This window comes from Panthera tigris, chromosome A1 (assembly GCF_018350195.1).
Source record: "Panthera tigris isolate Pti1 chromosome A1, P.tigris_Pti1_mat1.1, whole genome shotgun sequence".
Lineage (NCBI taxonomy): Eukaryota > Metazoa > Chordata > Mammalia > Carnivora > Felidae > Panthera > Panthera tigris.
Window position 1 is genome coordinate 76,226,975 of NC_056660.1, and position 18,539 is coordinate 76,245,513.

The 18,539-nt window shown below is 45.2% G+C and overlaps 1 long non-coding RNA gene across 2 annotated transcripts in view; it reads left to right on the forward strand.

The window, feature by feature from the left end:
- Positions 1-18,539, forward strand: part of LOC122237131 — a 92,429-nt gene that overhangs the window by 18,383 nt on the left and 55,507 nt on the right. For both annotated transcript variants that reach the window (XR_006215329.1, XR_006215330.1), the window contains exon 2: positions 14,032-14,126. This is a non-coding gene — a long non-coding RNA (uncharacterized LOC122237131). The remainder of the gene's footprint in view (positions 1-14,031; positions 14,127-18,539) is intronic.

An 18,539-nucleotide genomic window follows, 5' to 3' on the forward strand; every position in this document is an offset into this window, starting at 1 on the left:
TAACCTTAGTATATAAAGAGAGCTTATAAATCAATAAGAAAGATGAATACCCAGTAGGTAAAATGAATACCCATGAACAGGTACTGCACTACAGAATTAAAGACAAACATTAACATTTTTTACTTATAGTTAAAGAATGATACTTAAAACAACGTGATTCTATTTCTCTCTTATTGTATAGCAAAGATTTTTTTTTAAATACTAAAATGATTCCTTGTATTGGCAGGGGGAAATGAATTCCTGTATACTACAAATTTAAATTAGCGCAATTTTTCTGGATAGTAGCTGGCACTACTACAGCTCTTTTAAAAACGTGAACTAATCAAACCCAAATTTATACGTCTTAAAATTGTTATTTTTAAAATTGGAATATAACATACATATCTAAAAATAGGGGGTTGTAGGATTTTAATATACCCACGCAAAAGAATAGAATCAAGTCCTTATGAATACTGATACAGAGGTAAAATACTTACATGGAAAAATCTAACAGTTAATTAAAAAGTATGCAGATTGAAAATAGTAAGTTCAACTTTTGTTAATAAGGATGTGTTTATTACGTGAGATCAAAAGGTAAAAATTAGACATGTTACTTGTTACAGTAAAAATACGTTATCAAGAACAAATGGGAATTACTAGAAATTAATATTAAAAAGGTAAAGTAAAAAAATATGAAGAGCAAGCAGGAAATTGAAAAGATGAATAAAAATATGAAAACTTACCACAAGTACATAAAACATAAAAACATCAGTTGGCAATTGGAAACATTTGCTTTAATTTATTTTAAGGTTTATTTATTTTGAGTGGGAGAGAGAGAGAGAGAGAGAGAAGGGCAGAGAGGGAGAGACAATCCCAAGCAGGCTCCACACTGTCAGCACAGAGCTTAACACGGGGCTCAAATGAACCCCAGGATCATGACTGAACTGAAATGGAGAGTCAGACGCTTAACCGACTGAACTATCCAGGCGCCCCAACATTTGCTTTATTTTTTATCTACACAAGTTATACATGAATGAGCTCTTGTTGGAAATATTCAGGAAGTATTGATGAAACACGGTCCCCTTGGTCATTCTGTCTCCCAGAGGTAACATCTATTATACTTGATGCATAGTCCTCTAGGCTTTTTCTCGTATGTATTAAATATATTATTTTGTTTAACTTTTTAACTTAACCATATGTCTTAGAGTCTTTGCCTGTCAGTGCATCTAGATTTAACCCATTTTTTTCAATGCTACGCACTATTTCAGAGTATATACACAGGCTTGTGACTGAGCTCTTTTCCCTTTACTTGTCTATTTATTCACCCAATGACAATGTATATGCCTCGCAGAGTTCCATTCTGGGGCTAGAGTTGGAGGAGCCCAGAGTCCTTGTTCAAGTCCATCATCTTTAAAAAAAAAAAAAATTGACGTTTCTGCCCTCCCCACCCCCAAACCAATGCTGTGGGCTCACCTCCACTTTCTGTGTCGCTGAGTGGGGTGTGCGTTTGCAGAGGGAGTGGGGGACGGGGGGAAGGAAGGCATGAGGTGTCTCAGTAAGAGTGGTGGCCCCAGCAGCTTTGGAACGCTGACAGTCATTCGCCTCACCCTTTGAGAGCCTGACATATGGCAGAAAATACTACTTTAAAGATTCACCTGCAGGAAATACTGCTTTAAAGATAACACCTGCATGGTGTCTGAAGGCTGGTGCAAAACCGGATGCTATCAGAAATTTAAGTCTATGGTTTTCTTATTCGTTCGGATGAGTAGGGACTCAGCTCAGTTTTAAATAACTTGACTCTCCTTTCCATTGCTTAAGTTTATTTAATAAAAGTTGGTTCCACCTGGTAGTGGCGGGATTAAAATGCAAAGTCATGCGTGCTTAGAGTCAATTTATATCTGTGTGGAAAGTTATTATTATTTTTGCCTAAACAGGCTATATATCATGCTGGGCACTCCTACTGCCAAGAATCTGAGATCATTTTATTTGAGATGTGATTCTCCTTGGTTGGTCTCAGAAGCTCTGCAGGGCATTGGGGTGGGGGTGGGGGGGAGATGTGCCCGTCCATGTTTTTGTGTGCATCTATTGTGAAAAACTTAGACATTGGAATAAAAACAAAACTTTATCTCAGATGAGAGGGAATAAGGTTCTTATTACTGTTACCTGGACCCCTTTGTCATTTCCACAATTAGAACTTATTTTAGAGACTTGCGTTTGGGTGCGCAGGAGTTGGCATAGGTAATTAACAATCCCCGCTTTCCCAAAGTCCAACAGAACGGCAGAAAAGTCACTTTAGTGCAAAGGCATAAACAATAAACACGGAAACAAAAAGGAAAGGAGGAGGGACTGTGTCAGGTGAGGGATCAATTGGGAGCATTTTTACAAGTGGGAAAATGGAAGCGAAATGGTGACTAGTTGAATTAGGAGAAGGGACAGAATCTGGAGTCTTAGAATTTCTAGCAGGGGACGTCAAGAAGCAGCCAGCCAGTGGAAGCAGCAGGTGTGGCCGAGACCGGTCCGGGCTGAGAGAGGAGGAATAGTTGACCCTAGGAACAGTCACCCTTCTGGTTTCTTCTGTTGCCGCAGACTCTCCAGGAGACACAGCCCAGCAGGAGGTGGGGACGTGGAAACATGACAGATGCAGACACATAGCTTATGACAGAAATACAAATAAATTAGGTTACATTACAAACCAATGTAATTTTGTCCACAAGATAACTTACTTTGGATCAAGGAATTACTTTATGCATATGATTGGTGTTGCGTGTGTGTGTGTTGTATGTGTGGTGTGGTGTGTGGTTTATGTGAGTGTATGTGTTGTGCATGTTGTATGTTGCGTGTGTTGTGTCTATTGCGTGTACTTGTGTGTGTGTTATGTTTGGTGTTTGTTGTGTATTGTGGGGGGGTATGTTGTGTGTGTGTTGTACGTGATGTGTGTGGTGTGTGGGGTGAGTGTGTCGTGTGTATTGCGTGTGGGGCATGTGGTGTGGATGGCTTGTGCGTTGTGTATGTGGTATGTGTATATTGTGCGTGGGGTGAGTGTTGTATATACTGTGTGTGTGGTGTGTGGTATATGTATGTTGTATGTGTTGTGTGTGTTGTGTAGATTGTGTGTAGTGTGTGGTGTGTATGTTGTGTGTAGTGTATGTGTGTTGTGTATATTGTGTGGGGTGAGTGTGTGTATGTATGGTGTGAGTGTTGTGTGTAGTGTGTGTTGTGCGTGTGTTGTGCATGTTGTGTGTGGTGTGTATGTGGTGTGTGTACTGTGTGGGGTGAGTGTGTGATATGTATGGTGTGTGTGTTGCTTATGGCGTGCGTAGTGTGTGTTGTGTGCGTGTTGGGGGCGGGGGATGTAGCATCTAAACGTTGCCACCCTTAACCCCTCACAGCTCTTCTCCAAGGGCATTCTTTCTTCTCTTCTAAATTTTGAGGAGGGTACCTTTTGGGATGAGCACTGGGTGTTGTATGGAAACCAATTTGACAATAAATTTCATATTAAAAAAAAATAAACAAATAAACACAAGATCCACGTTTCCGCTCTTTCTTCCTCTAACTTCCCTGCCGTGGAAGTCAGGCTCACTCCTGCCGTCTCTGCGACGCCCATCCACCTTGACCTTATCAGTCCTTTGTCCTCTGCCCCTGTGGCCCGAACTGCCCTGGCATTTAGAGTGGGTGGTCTCGGATTGTTGTTTTACTCTCAATTGTTTTCTGTTCAACTAGCACTAGCGTCCTGCCATAAAAGTTTTGTTTTATTTTCTCTCACTTCCATGTTGAAAGGTGAGGCATATGTACTTTACCTCATTCTATAACAGCATGACTGTAGAACAGGGGGGCGGCCGTAGTTTTTAGCCGGCAGAGGCTGACCCAGATCATAGATTGCAGTTTGCTTTCGTGGACTCAGAGTGTAGCCCTGCATATGCGTGTATTGATCGAGACAAAGCGTGAGCGGGGGAGGGGCAGAGAGAGGACACATAGACTCTGAAGCAGGCTCCAGGCTCTGAGCAAGCGGTCAGCACAGAGCCCGATGCGGGGCTCGAACCCACAAACTGTGAGATCATGACCTGAGCCGAAGTCGGACGCTCAACCGACTGAGCCACCCAGGCGCCCCTGCAGTGGTTTTATTTTAACATAATTTTAGATGTACCTAAAAGTTGCGCAGAGAGTACTGAAGTATCTTTTTAGGTAATACATAAATATATGTGTTTTTGATTTAAAGTCAATACATTTAAAGTCAATGAATTTTACATCTGATTCCTTCCGCTGCCAATCACCTTAGTTCCTCCCAAGTCAGAATCAAAATCTTCGAAATAGCCCTTTACAAAAGAATTTTTGTTCAGCCCACAGTTGTCACTATCAGTCCACAATTCTTTTGATCTCCACTTGAATACGGGCATACTTCGGAAATTCCCCACCTGTAGTCTTCGGGACTACACTTTCTTAACTTTAGGACCACGTGTAGGGTCAGAGTAGATGGATGTGCCTGGTTCTCAACTTCAGACACCCTCTTAACGTGAATGAGTTCAGATCATACTCACCCCTGAGCGATCATGCCCTAGAACTGCACAGATTGTTGGGGTATGCCAGTACCTGAGATTTACACAATGTGACTGTTAGGTGTTTCACATAGTTTTTTTTAGCAGATCGGTGTCCTGCAGTTCTTCGCTTGGATCCAACACACAGTCCTGTGAGTAAAGGAAACCACACAAATACTCTACGAGGTGTTTCCTCTACGAGGAAAAGCTCCATCGGGATAGACCTCAACAATACATAAATATATTTTTAACTAAAATAGAACAAAATTGTTTTGCAACTTTCCTTCCTTTATTCTAAAATATATGTGGATATTGTTACGTCAGGAAGTACATACCTATATGATAATTCTTTTTTTTTAAAGATTTTTAAACATTTTTATTCATTTTTGAGAGACAGAGAGAGACGGGCTGTGAGCAGGGGAGGGGCAGAGAGAGAGGGAGACAGAATCCGAAGCAGGCTCCAGGCTCCGAGCTGTCAGCACAGAGCCGGATGCAGGGCTCGAACTCACAAACCGTGAGATCATGACCTGAGCCAAAGTTGGACTCTCAATCGACTGAGCCACCCAGGTGCCCCTCTATGATAATTCTTAATGTCTGCAGAGAAATTACAAATGGACCATAATTTGTATAACAGATTCCTTATTTAAACTGTGTAGACATGTATGCTATTTATAATTTTTTTCCTATTTAATGAAACGTAGTGATGCTAATGTCGTTAAATAATTTGTATATTTCCCTGTGCATTTTCTTGGTGACGATTTCTAGGAGTTACCGAGTTGAGGGGTAAAGCATTTTTAAAGACTTCCCACGCGCTTGCCAGGTCACCCCGCAAAGCTTTTGTCTTTACACCAGCTGCACATGAAAGTGTTTGTTTCATTTGACTCCTGACCACATTGGACATTATCTTTTTCATGCTTTCACACTGGTTGCCAAAAACTGTGTTTTTCCTTTTACACTGATTTGTGTATATTTGGTGACTAGTGAGAGTGAACACTTTTTGTTTTGTTTGGTTTTGGTTTTTTTGTGAATGTTCAGTAACTTCCTATCAGATGTTAAGTAAATGAAACCCTCAAACCTTGGTGAGTGACAGAATGCTAGGTGTAGAAAGTGTCACAGAATGACCTGCAGGGCAGTGGGAAGCCTGGGGCTCTGGCAAATGGGATCTCAAGAAGCAAGAGTAGAAAAATGCATGAGCAGACTTTGGGAAACATTAAAAATGAAGAGCCTCCTTCCGGGCCAGCCTGAGCTTGAGGTGCTCAGAGGACACGTGGATGCAGGTTTTCGGGGGCAGTTTGATACTCCCTCTGACCCTGGTTGACCAGCTCTCCAGCAATTCTGCCCCTTCACCTGACAATATGTGTCATCTGGGAAAATTGTATACCAGATGAGAGGGTTTCAGTGAAAATTCATGACCACAAGCCCCATCTGGGCGACTCTGTACTCATGGTTCCACTATACTCTCCGAAATGGTTCCCACTTTTTCAACTCTTCTTGAAATTCATTACAAAATTTGTGCGTGTGTGTTTATTTATTTTGAGAGAGAGAGAGACAGAGCACAAGCACAGAAGGGGCAGAGAGAGAAAGAGAGGGAGAACCCCAAGCACTGCCAGTTCAGAGCCTGATGTGGGGCTCCATCCTGCAGACTGCAAGATCCTGACCTGTGCCGAAATCAAGAGCTCAACCAACTGTGCCACCCAGGTGCCCCTCGAAATTCTTAGATCTCTTCCTCTCCACGTCCCTCTCTTTTAGCTGTCAACCTTGACTTCCAAGCAACCAGACGGGCAAACCCTCATCTCTCCTTCTCCCGAGTCCCACACCCGTCTGGCCCTACAGCCTATTGTAGGAGTGAGACATCGCTGCTCTTCCTCAAGGGCAAGCTGCTTCCTTTCCGTCTGCACTATCTGCCTGCTCCTGCCTGCTGCAGGGGGCTGCTTCTGAAGTTAGTCTCTCCCCCTGCTTTGCATCATCTATTTCTTCTACTTTATGGCCTCATTCCCAAGGGCACCCAAACAGGCTGTTTTGTTTCCCACCTTTAAAAGGACCTTTTAGGCTAGTAAGCAGGTGGGAGAGATTTGTCATCAAAAAATTAAAAATAGAGCTACCCTACGACCCAGGATTTGCACTGCTGGGTATTCATCCAAAAGATATAAAAATGCCGATTCTAAGGGGCATGGGCACCCCAATGTTTATAGCAGCCCTATCAACAATAGCCAAATTAGGGAAAGAGCCCAAATGTCCATTGACTGACGAATGGATAAAGAAGATATGGATACTACTCGATGATGAAAAAGAATGAAATCTTGCCATTTGCAACAATGTGGATGAAGTGGAGGGTATTATGCTAAGTGAAATAAGTCAGCCAGAGAAAGAGGAATATCATATGATTTCACTCATTTGTGGAACTGAAGAAACAAAACGGATGACCATAGGGGAAGGGAAGGAAAAATATGGTAAAAACAGAGAAGGAGGCAAACCATAAGACACTCTTAAATACAGAGAACAAACTGAGGGCTGCTGGACAGCAGGTGGGTGGGTGGATCAGATGGGTGATGGGCATTAAGGAGGGCACTTGTTGGGATGAGCACTGGGTGTTATATGAAAGTGGTGAATCCCTGGGTTCTACTCCTGAAATCATTATTATGCTATATGTTAACTAACTTGGATTTAAATAAAAATTTTAAAACGTTCTATAAAAAAATACTAAAAAAACACTCTTGTAGCTACAATACCATTTCTCTGCTGTTTCCAGGCAAAGCTTCCTGAAACATGTCTACATGTGTTACTGTAGTCTTCTCCATCGCTTTTTAAAATGTGAGGTATAATGTAAAAAAATAAAGAAATAAAATGTGAGCTATAATGTAAAATATAACAGGCATGTAAGAGTGCATAAAACACAACTGTATTTGTTTATATATAAATGTATGTGCTAGTTATATAAATATGCGTTTAGAGATTGATGTCTAGACTACAACATCACCCGCACCTTAGAAACCCCCTTAGAAATTCCTGAGTCGCACATCCTTGCCCCCATGGAAATAACCACTTTTTTGAGCCTTGGGCTAATCATCTCTTTCTTTATGGTTTTCCCAGCTTTGTATGTCTCCCTAAACTACGTTATATATTTTCTAGTTTGTCTGTTATATGGGACATATCATTGTATGCATCCTAAACTGGTTTGTTTTTTGTTTTGGGACCTTTTCTTTTGGTTTGGTTTTGTTTTTGCTCAACATTATTGAATTTCTATTGTGTTGATGTGGGTAGCTGAATTATGTTCAAAGTAGAGTATGACATTACATGGATATATCCAGACTATTTATCTTTTGTACACTTGAAGGACACTGATGTTGTTTCCAGTCTTTCTCTCTTTTGTCAACACGAAACACGCTGCTGTGAATAGTGTTGTAGGCAACTTACTACAAGAGATTATCTAGGGATTTAAGTGGTGGGTAGTAAGTTTGTACATTCTCAGGCTAACTGGATATGGCCAATTTTTCTTGAAGGTCGTTACACAAAGTATGTTGCCCAAAGCATTCTGTGAGTATTTGCACTGCTCTATACTCTTGGCAACCTTAGCAGCAGCAGGCTTCTTAATTTTCCAGCTGTTCGATATGAAATGCTGATTCACTATGGTTCTAATGTGTATTTCCCATATTGCTAACAAGGTTAATCGTCTTTCTAAAAAATGTTTATTTATTGAGAGAGAGAGAGAGAGAGAGAGAGAGAGAGAATGAGTGTGCTCAGAGGAGGGGCAGAGACAGAAAGGGAAGGAACCCCAAGCAGGCTCCACACTCAGCAACAAGCCCGAGCCCGAGGTGTGGGCACTTGATCTCACACCCCTGAGATCATGACTTGAACCCAAATCCAGAGTCAGATGCTTAACCGCACGTGCCCCAAGGTTAATCATCTTTTCAAATGTTTATTGACCATCTAAGTTTGTTCTTTTGTAAAATTCCCTGTTTGCATCTTCTTGGTTGTTTGTCTTTTCTTATTGAATAATGCGAGTTCTTTTTATCCAATAGTATCCATAATATTATATATATTGTATATACCCTGAGCCACTTTATGTCTTATATTTTTACATTCTTTGTGGCATCTTTTTATGAGCAAGTTGTCATTGATTTAAATATAGTCCGATTTATCAATCTTATATTTTATGATAAATGCTTTTTGTGTCTTGTTTAAAAATGTTGTGTTTTTTTTTTTTTTTTACATTTGTTAATATTTGAGAGGGAGAGAGAGAGACAGAGCATGAGCGAGGGAGGAGCATAGGGAGAGGGAGACGCAGAATCCGAAGCAGGCTCCAGGCTCTGAGCTGTCAGCACACAGCCCTACGTGGGGCTCCAACCCATGAACTGTGAGATCATGACCTGAGCTGAAGTCAGACACTCAACCGACTGAGACACCCAGACGCCCCTCGTGTCTTGTTTAAGAAAAAAAAAATCGTTGCTTACCTCAGGGTCATAAATACCTTCCATATTTCTCTTAGTGTTTCAAAATTGTGCCTTTTACAATTAAGCTGAGATTTCTCAAATACAAAGGAGGCGAATGGTCCAGTTGCAATGCAAAGATTGGGCTTTTAGAAGTTCCGTTAGGTGCTGAAATGGTCAAGGTCTACAATTAATCAGTAACTTGATTGTACAGCTAGAAAGTGCAAGGACTCAGAAGACTGCATCTCCCCACTGCACTGTGACTGTCGTCTCACAGTACCAGTTCTTCTATTAGCTTATTTACTACCATTTTGCTCTTCATTTCTTCTTTCCTCTCAAATGTTCCGTCTGGATCGCTTTTTTCTGCCTTTACGCATTTCTGTAGGAGTGGACCATCAGTGGCAACTTCTCAGTCCTTGAAAATATTTCTACTTTAGGGGCGCCTGGGTGGCTCAGTCGGTTAAGCGTCCGACTTCGGCTCAGGTCACGATCTCGCGGTCCGCGGGTTCGAGCCCCACGTCGGGCTCTGGGCTGATGGCTCAGAGCCTGGAGCCTGCTTCCGATTCTGTGTTTCCCTCTCTCTCTGCCCCTCCCCCGTTCATGCTGTGTCTCTCTCTGTCTGAAAAATAAATAAACGTTAAAAAAAATTAAAAAAAATATTTCTACTTTAACCTTGTTCTTAAAAGGTATTTTCGCTGGTCTACAATTTTACGGCGACGGTCGTTTTGTGACGGTACCATTCTGTTGTCCTCTGGCCTCCATGGTTCCTGTTGAGAAACCATTGAAACCCTAACTTTAGGCTTTTGCATCTTTTATTAAGGACAATCTGTTTTCTTCCAGTTCCTCTCTTTTCTCTCTGTCATTGATGTCCTTTAGTTTTTCTACAATATGGCCAGGTATAGATGTCTTTTTATTTATGGGGTTTATATGTACTAAATATTCCTGTGTGTGTGTGTGTGTGTGTGTGTGTATATATATATATATATATGTAAATATATATTTGTATATATATTTAATATATGTTAGTATGTATATTAATATATATATATTTCTCTTTCTTCTCTTTACTTCTCTTTCATATTTTATAGGAAATGGTAACAGGCATAGATGGAGCAAAGTGGCAAGGCATAAGAGTGTTTCAGAACGAAGAGTATGTGGTTACTCCAGCAAAGCCAAGAGGAGGCTTGCGTGGCCCATGCTCAGAGTGAAGGGGCAGGTGCGAGATGAAGCAGAGACATGGGCGGGGACAGGTTGTTCAGGGTCTGTAGCCAAAAAGCAGTGGGAACCACTGGAGGGTTTACAGCGACGGTGAGAGGATCAGATCTGTGTATGGAGAAACTCTTTTGGCTTTTGGAAGAGAGAATAGAGTGGAAGGAGCCCAGATGAGAGGTCAGGAGACTAATTAAGAGGCTACTGTAGTGTCCAGGCAAGGAACACCAGCTTGTCCTAAGGTGCCGGGAGTCGAGATGAAGAGAACGAAGTAGAACCAGAGATATCTAGGAGACAAAACTCAACACAGGTCTGCGTTTTGGAAGTTCTGGCCAGAGGATGAGGACGAAACAGAAATCAAGCTCATGCTATGACACAGAAAGAATATGAGAAGTCATTATTTTCAGACCGTATCCCTAGGGAATCTCAAATCAACTAAAAATCTATTTGCCTTAGGGAAGTTATTTATGAGACCGAATTTTCCCTGTGTACCTCACTCTCTGGGCGGCTGTCTCCCCTCTGTTCTCTCCTCGGACCTTTTGTCTCTCGCCCAGACTCTTGTCAACCTCACCATCCACTCATGACCGTGCTAAAAGCAGCCAGGAGGGGAAATGCACATGCCGCCCTCACCACACCTGCTCACTCCCTCATGGTCCATCTTTCCCCCTGTTTCTGCAGATGAACTGTCCACACCAGGACCACCCCCCTCCAGCTGTGCCCTGGCTTCTATTCCCTTTGCCCCCTCAAATCCCTTTCTCTCCGCATCATCATTTTCCCACCCTATCAGGACATCCCCATCAGTATAGAAATACGATGTGATTTTTCTCATTTAAAACAGACCCTCGGAGCCCACGTGCCTACCCAGCCACAACTCTACTTCTCTTCGGTTTGCAGTTGTACTTCTCAAGAGAGTTGTCCATGGCCACTGCCTATGGTTTTTCCCTTCCCGTTCTCCCTTGAATACACTTACCAGGCCTCTGCTCCCTACTCCTACCACCACTGGACCCGCCGTCATTAAGGTCAAAAGTGGTAGTCATGTTGCTAAATCCGTGTGGACCGTGGCCAGTGACTGAATGAGTGGCCCGGGGGTATAAATGGCTGTCCCTGCCTCAAAGTAGGACGAACTCTGTGTGCAAGCTCCACTTCCAAGCCTCCGGGTGGGACCATACTAGAGCCCATCTCTAGGAAACCACATTCGCGCTTGACCTTCCTCCTGCTCTGTCCCGCTTCCGTGCTCCCCTTGTCTGAGAATCACTACGTACACCTCTTGAACCCAGATCCTCCCTCAGGTTCTGCTTCCAGCAGCCCAGTGTAAGACAGTTCCTCTGTGCCTCATCCCGGATGTCCAGGGAAGGCTTTCCACATCTGTGTCAAATATTAAATGCTCCTACTATCGTAATTAACCTCGGCCAAGATGCTGGTCTATCTCGTGTCTGAAATTTTTAGTTAAGTTCTGCCTAAGTCCTTCCGTCTCCCTGACCTAGTTTTACTCAGATGAGGATATCTTACTATTAAAATTTTAAGTAGCCTCCAGCACTGTTCCCCGTAATTAACACAGATCTGGCACATGGAAGGCATTCAATACATATTTTGAATGAAGGAATTATTTAACTCAACCCTCTGATGGACTGTACCCATTTGCCTCACAGTGCCCTTATTTTGGTTCGTCTTCTACTTCCTAAGATCTATAGCCTTGAATAGATGCTGGTTTCTGCTTCTTCAGAAGTGGGGCAGAAACCAAAAAGACAAATCTTCTCTTGTTCTGAAAGATAAGCTCCTTGAGAATACGGAAGGGGTTTAGCACAGATGTCTTCTTACAAGTCTTCCGTGGTTGGGAGGAGACTTAATGGCCCTTGATGCCAGCCACTTCTTGTTCTAATCTTTCCATCACGTGATGCGGCCACACAGGCGTGGACCCGACGCGGGCATGCAGTGAGATAATAAATATTAGTGTTCCAAGCCACCAAATTTTGAGGTCATGCCTTACTCAGCATGGATACTAACAGTCTTACAGTGACCTAGTAAGATGCTTGCATCTGCTCTCAGGGAAGCCTTTGGATTTCAGAGATGTAAGATCAGAAGTCATTCTGAACAGAAAGTTCAGGAATGGGAAAGAGCAGAGATCCGAGGGGACACTGATTAAAAACCAAAGTCAGATTGGAAACTAGTTTTAGGCAAACAAGAGCTATTCCAATGTTGATTAAAAAAAAAAAAAAATCAGCCCTGGGGCGCCTGGATGGCTCAGTCGGTGGAGCATCAGACTTCGGCTCAGGTCATGATCTCGAGGTTCAAGCCCCACGTAGGGCTCTGTGCTGACAGCTCGGAGCCTGGTGCCTGCTTCCCATTCTGTGTCTCCCTCTCTCTCTGCCCCTCCCCCGCTCATGTTCTGTCTCTCTCTCTTTCTGTCAAAAATAAACATTAAAAAAAAAAACAGCCCTTTCATAGTCAAGCGACCTTCATACCACATATTTTAAGTTAAAAAACTAACAATGAGATCCTTGTGTTTTGCTTCCCTAGATAAGCACTGTTGTGATTTGTTTGTAGAACCTAAATGTTTTCCTGAACAGACACTGTAACCTTTCAAAAATGTGTATTTCTAATACTCTATAAAATGCCTTTCCCCCCCCTCCCCCCGCCTTAAGCGTGTACTAACTTTTGACTACAGCTGCATTTTCTCCTATCTGCTAGGGTCAGGATGTCCCATCTTTCCCGTTTGTGTGAAACCCCTCCTTTTTCTGATGACGGGTGGGTGGGGGAGAAGTCTTGGAGGGGTGTCGTAGTCTGTGGTCTTTTTTCCCAAAAGGGTATAAAATAAGACGATGAGGGAAATACCCTTAATTGAAATGGATACGTTGATAACATGTCAAGGCACGTTAGAGACTGACACTCTTAAAGTGAAAAAATGAAGAAGTGTGGTAGTCTTACAAGTAAGCTCAGCTTTATTACTTGTAAGTATAGGGACAAAATAATTTCTTTATATATGGGTCAGGGGTGGTAACAGTATCACAGAAAAACAAATCTCCTTTTTGCAGCCCATCTCGTAGAGCATGACTTCGGGCTGAATTCTGGATGAGATGTTTGGAAATTGTGCAGGACTCAGACCTATCTTCCGTTTGCAAACTGGGTATCTGGCATCCCTGCCTCCTGCCTACTAAATGCCAGCAGTTCCCCTTTAATAGTTGTAGAAATCAGAAAATACTCCCACAAATATTCCACTCTGGAAATCACTGCTCTGTTACTGTCTCTGAAATTCATTGTCAAGCCCTGCCATTCGTTACATGTGATGAGTCCTTGAGCAAGACTCCCCCCTCAGCTCAGGAAAGGAGAAGACTTACCGAAGTCAGTCAGTGCATTGTATTCTCTGATGACAATGGTTGCTTTAGGGTACCTGAGTCATTTGGAGCCTATGACGCCTAAGGGAGTTTTAGCTTACCGTCTTCAGAAGGAGACTCTGGTCTTCCCGGGCCACTTGAATGAGAGGTTGTAGGCTGTGGGGCTGCCAGAGTCATTTTGCACCTTTTGGAGCCCAGTAAAAATCAACCCAGGGGAATGCACGGTGACTCTGGGCTACCTATAGATGGTTCTTTCCATGCAATAACTCCTGCTAGCCTGGAGAAGGAGGACACTATATTTCTCCTTTACGGTTGGGTTGGAGGGTGCCTCACAGCACGGTCCAGGAAGAAGTTGTATATGCAGTCTGTGGTCCCGGTACTTTCATTGCCTATTTTTATTGTACTGCCTTTATCCCTGAGCCAGTTATGTGTCCCCAAGGCTACATCCTGTACCCTTATGGGAGGGAAGGAAAGGCAGGGTGAACACACAGGTGCACAAAAACACTTTCCCAGTCCTAATTATCTTGTTGGTTGTCTGTCTCCCCCCGCTAGAATCTAATGTCCATAAGGGACAAGAATTTTCACCTGTTTTGCTCACTGCTGTATTCCCGGTGCCTAGCACAGTGCCACAGAGCGAGGAGGGAAAGGTAAGTCTTGGTTTCCTGCTTTTATGTATTTGCCACCTAAATGGTATTGATATTTACTCATATTCACTCCCTTTCTGTTTTTTAACTTTTTGTGGTAGCATATTTCAAGAATCTATAATGCAGAGGAAATATAAATCCTGTAATTCCTGTTTACCTGTCTCCACTCTCCCTTTCTGCCCCTCTCACTAGATTATGTTAAGTAAAATCCCAGAGACTTGCACACACTCCTTGTAGCAACTTCTCTTGTTTCTGGGATACTACTTGTTTATTTCTCTTTTCTTTCTAGCCACCCCTTCTTAGTCTCTGATCTTATGGGGAGCTCTGTCCTTGGATGGCTTGCTGGAGTTGTCTCACCTTGGGGCAGGGACGTGGGTCTTGATTATTTCTCTGCACTCCTGGACGTCATGGAGTCAGGGCTGTTCTGGGGGCGGGGGTCCGGGGAAACATGCACTTGGGCGACGCCGTCTTCAGCGGAAGTAGGGTGACTATATGGCTCACAGCGCCCATGACAGTCCACTCCTCCTGCTAGTGTATGCATTACCTTCAGGGACTAGTTCTGGGCACAGCCTCCTCAAGACTTTGCCTGGCCCCTTTTCTTAGAAGTCGTAAGAGGGAGGTTGGTAGGACGTGTCTTTGTCCATTCAGACTGCTACAGCCCGATCCCATAGACTGGGGGCCTAATGCACAGCAGAATTCTATTTCTCACAGTTCTGGAGGCTGGGAGTCTGAGACTAAGGCTCCAGCAGATGTCTGGTTCAGGGACGTGGCTGTCTTCTCGCTGTGCCCCCGTGGTGGGAGGGGCGAGGGAGCTCGGTGAGGTCTCTCTTAGAAGGCACTAATCCTATTCAGCAGGGTGCCACCCTCACGACCCAATCACCCCTCAAAGGCCTCACGTCCTAACACCATCACACTGAAGGGTAGGTTTCAACGTGTGAATTTGGGGGACACAGACTTTCAGTCCGCAGCGGGATCAAACACAGACTCTGCAGCAGATCTCGAAATCGCGAGTGCCAGTCATTGTCTCCTCCTCTGTTACCGGTTCCGGCGGGGCTCCCCGTCAACCCGCACCTCTGCCGGGACAGGTAGCTTGCCTGGTGAAGTGACCTGCATTTCCGAGAGGGTCATGCCCTTGCTCACGGCCCCCTTCTTAGGCTGTGGTTTAGTATACTTACCTTTAATACTTTTAGTATTGGTCATGAGAGCACTGAGAGCCACCCAGTGGATTACGCGGGCACCAAATTTATTCTTCGTAGCGCCCCCCTGTGTCAAAGCAGGGCACTGCCTCTTTATGATCAGGGGCAAGGCTCAATCCCTGTGCCAGGATGATCGCACATCCTCAGTCTTCTTGCCTGACGGATTTAGGGCATGATGAGATTAAAGTGCCCAGGCGTGGGGCACCTGGGTGGCTCAGTTAGGCGTCTGGTTTTTGGTTTTGGCTCAGGTCATGATCTCGAGGTTCGTGAGTTCGAGCTCCGCAACGGGTTCTGCACTGGCGGTGCAGTGCCTGCTTGGGATTCTCTCTCTCTCTCTCTCTCTCTCTCTCAAAATAAATAAATAAACTTTAAAAATAAATGAATAAAAGCATGTAAAGTGCCCAGGCGCTTCTGTTCTTGAATATCCCACTTTTCCGGTACATGCTTTCTGTAGAGCTCCTTGGCAAAGGATGATGGGAATCATTACTGTATTTACTTGCCATGGGGACTCCTGAGGACCTGACCTCCCATTAATTAGCGGGTTCTGGGTCAGAAGACTGGCTCAGGGATTGAGATATATTTCATCACTTCTTCCACCTCCAGTGCCAACAGTTCTGGCATTTCAGCCTTACTTAGTGTGGACCATAATTTTCTCCAAAGCTCTAGGAGTCATCCCATCAGCATGACGCAGCCATTTCCTGGGGTCCTTGCCAGGGTGGCCAGCCACATGTTGCAGTACATAGCTCCTGTATAAACCAACTCTCCCCATCCAACCTCTTCTCCCGCCCCTTTTGATCCGTCACCCTCAAGATCCAGCCCCATAAACAGTCTCCAGCTTGGCTGGTCCACGTGGGCTGGACCTGCAGACCCTTGGGGCTTAGTCCCTCTCCTCCCCCAGTGTGTCCTACCCTGTGTTGTCTGCCCCCAACTCCAGGTATCGGTCCCGTGGGAGGGGGGAGTGTGGGTAGATCCTGTGTTGTCTTGCAGTGTGGAGACCTCTCTGCCTCATGTTCCAACAAGGGATGAGTGCAGCCTCAACAGGGAGGACGGGGAGGACGGGGCCATCTGGATCCCACCCCCCCCCACCCCCACCCCGCCTCCCGCACGGCTCTGCATAGGGTTTCCAGGTTTAGCCATCAGCATTAACTCTGATGTCTCCATTCAAATCGTAGGGTCCCACTCATCCCAGCAAGGCCCATGGCACTGATTAGCAGATCCTCCAGGACTGAGCATTCAGATTATTTGGAGCATTGCTGTCCTCATAATCAGGTCCTGCTCCGGCTATAGGAGACAAGGATCTCTTCAGATTCTGCCCTCAAGGCTCTCTAACTTTCACGCCTTGCTTCCTGTGGTGATTCACAGCCCCCGGGGCCTCACAGGGGTGTTCTCTAGCAGGTCAGTGACTCAGCAAAAGCCACTGGTTACATTGTTCTCCTGAGTCTTTCCAAAACCTGAGTGTTACACCTGCCAGTGCATGCTGCCCTCCTCGCATCCACCCCAGTTCATCACCAGTCAACACCAGTGACCATCGTGCTCCTCCAGAGAGCCAGCCAGTGTCCGGGCTTCACTGCCCACCACGGCTGGGTCTTCATTTCCAGTCGGCAGGTGGATGATCCAGCTCTCCAGTTCGATTTTAGAGTCTACACCGGGGCCACCAGCCTCTCTTCCTGAACTCCTCTTGGTCCCAAGCCCTACATCCATACTGTGCCTTAACTGCCTGCCCAGCCCTGCATGCTACAGACTCGGGCTTCTGTCCTCCCGTCTCCCTGCTCTGTTATGACAGCCCGTCTGGGAGTGCACATGGGCCACCTTCCTGTGGGTTTCCTACTTTTTGTCTCAGTATCCCATTTTTGTCTCTCCTCCCACCTCCAGAACACGGTCCATCATCGTCACTGCTGCCGAGGATGCTTTTCTCAAGTACAGATCTTTATTCTTGCGGGAACACTTACTGAGCACTTGCAGTGCCCCTGCCTAGATTATTTTCTAGACGTAGCGTGGTGACCAAAACAGACAAAGTCCCCGCTCCCATGGAACTTGACATTTTAGTGGGGGAGAGACAGGCAGTAACCATGAAGAAATGGAGAAGCGAATAGGTAAAAATAAATATTAGCGAGTGATCATTGCTGTGGCAAGGATTAGCAGAGTATAATGGAGTGCTGACATGGCTGGTGTGTAGTAAGTAATATCCACCGCCCCACTGAATACCACCACCGGCTTCCCATTGTCCTCTGTGTGTGGTTCAGACTCTGGCTTGGCACGAAAGAATGCTGTGAGGACGAGCCCCCAGCCCCTAGTGAGGATCCGATGGGGGTTCTTCTGGTTCCTTGGGTTCCAGCATTCCTGTGGTAGGCTTTTCCTGGAGGGTGAGGCTGTGTGTCCTGTGTCCCCCCTTCCCCCTCTTCTCTTCCTTCCCTCACCCTCCCGGGATCCCTGGTGCCGGAACAATATTGCTTATGAGCCGAAGCAACAAAAGCCAGCTGCCTCAGCAGGTTTATTCTTATCAGTGACTGAACCCAGACAATTAACAATCCATTTCAGTGGTGACTTTGGCCATTCTTTTTGGGAAATGCTGAATGGGACGTGGCTTTTGGGAGGAGAGATTCTTTTTCAAACAGGGAGATGCCATGCTCGTTTCTACTGACCCCTGTTGTCACCAGGGAGTGGTTTTGTCACCCTGTATTTAGCATTGGCCCCTCCTAGCCCAGCACCCCTCTCTAATCTGCATCACTGGGGTTATGCTAGGAGCGTGAAAACTAAATGGAACCAGAATGCAACCAAGCATGTTATCAGTGGGCCCCATGTCATGGCTCATGATGCCTGGATGACCCCAGTTCTCACCAGGAACCGTGCCTTCATTTCCCTGCACTCAGGGCTGGTGAGCGCCTACGCAGAAGGGAGCAGAATTTCCCCTTCCCTCAAAAAGGGAAGCTTCTGGCAATCCTGCCTGGGCAGGTGCCTACCTTTGCTGGTTTATCAGGGCCCCTAGTCACTAGTCTGCAGACATTGGTGACTGATTCCCTAAATACCCCCTATGTCCAGCCAGAGCGCGTCTTTTCCTCCAGGCTCCTCTTTCCCCTTTTGTTCCTGCGTTATTTCTCCCTCACCTTTCCTGCAAGGCCCCCTTCTCCCTCCCTGCCTTCTGCCTCCCGCAGTCCCTCGTCACTGATCGGCTCCGCCTCCCCCTAGCGGCGGGTCCGGGAAATCACTCGCTGCAGCCGGC